Source organism: Capsicum annuum, chromosome 7 (genome assembly GCF_002878395.1).
Source record: "Capsicum annuum cultivar UCD-10X-F1 chromosome 7, UCD10Xv1.1, whole genome shotgun sequence".
NCBI classification, from domain to species: Eukaryota; Viridiplantae; Streptophyta; class Magnoliopsida; order Solanales; family Solanaceae; genus Capsicum; species Capsicum annuum.
Genome location: NC_061117.1, coordinates 65,195,810 through 65,196,635, shown reverse-complemented (window position 1 = coordinate 65,196,635; position 826 = coordinate 65,195,810). Strand labels below are relative to the sequence as shown.

General features: G+C 37.8%; 1 non-coding gene across 1 annotated transcript; it reads right to left on the bottom strand.

Moving 5' to 3' along the window:
- Positions 1–220: 220 nt before the first annotated feature.
- LOC124886229 lies at positions 221–330 on the bottom strand. The gene has a single exon (XR_007043315.1). It is a non-coding gene; the product is annotated as a small nucleolar RNA R71 (small nucleolar RNA).
- Positions 331–826: the final 496 nt, after the last annotated feature.

The following is an 826-nucleotide window of genomic DNA, read 5'->3' as shown; positions in this document are numbered from 1 at the left end:
TGAAGATCCATAAGTCCATCTGCGAAATTTTTTGGAGATCAGTGACACATTCATCCCTATGGGTGTGTCAACTGATTATGTTAAGCTAACACGATTCCCCTTTTCATTGTTCGAAAAATCAAAGATGTGGTTGAATACTGAACCAACAAGTTCAATAACAATATGGGACAACTTAGCTCAAAAATTTCTCATTTGATTCTTTCCATCTGGAAAGACTACGAGACTACGCAGTGAGATGTATGCTTTAAACAGAAAATAGATGAGAATCTATATCATGCTTGGGAGTGGTTCAAAGATCTTTTTCGGGACTGCCCACATCATCAGAAGTCTAACAATTTATTAGCTTAAACTTTTATTAAGGTGCTTACCATAGCAGGAAAAATTTTCCATATTTAATTGCAGGAGGTCAAGCTTTGGAGTTGACGTGTGATGAGCTTTATACTTTGTTGAACCAGATTGCACAAGGAAACCCTGAGTGGCATTCTGACTCAATAAATACAACAAAGAAGGTTGTAGGTGTGTTGGAGGTAGACCAATTTACTACTACATCCACCCATATTTCTTCTCTACAAAATTAGATAAGTAATATAACGTTGGATGTTACACAACCTGTAGCCACAGTTAATACAATTCAACAGACTATAGGCTGGTGTGAGGTTTATGGTAACAGTAGGCATTCAGTGGCCATGAGTGCTGCAAATCCTGAGTCCGTGATGTTTGAGGGTAATTCTCAAAGGTTGAATTATGGGAATTCCTATAATCAAAAGTTGTAGACTCAGACACCTAATCAATAATGGAATGCCCAACAGTAGCAGTTTCAGGAGCA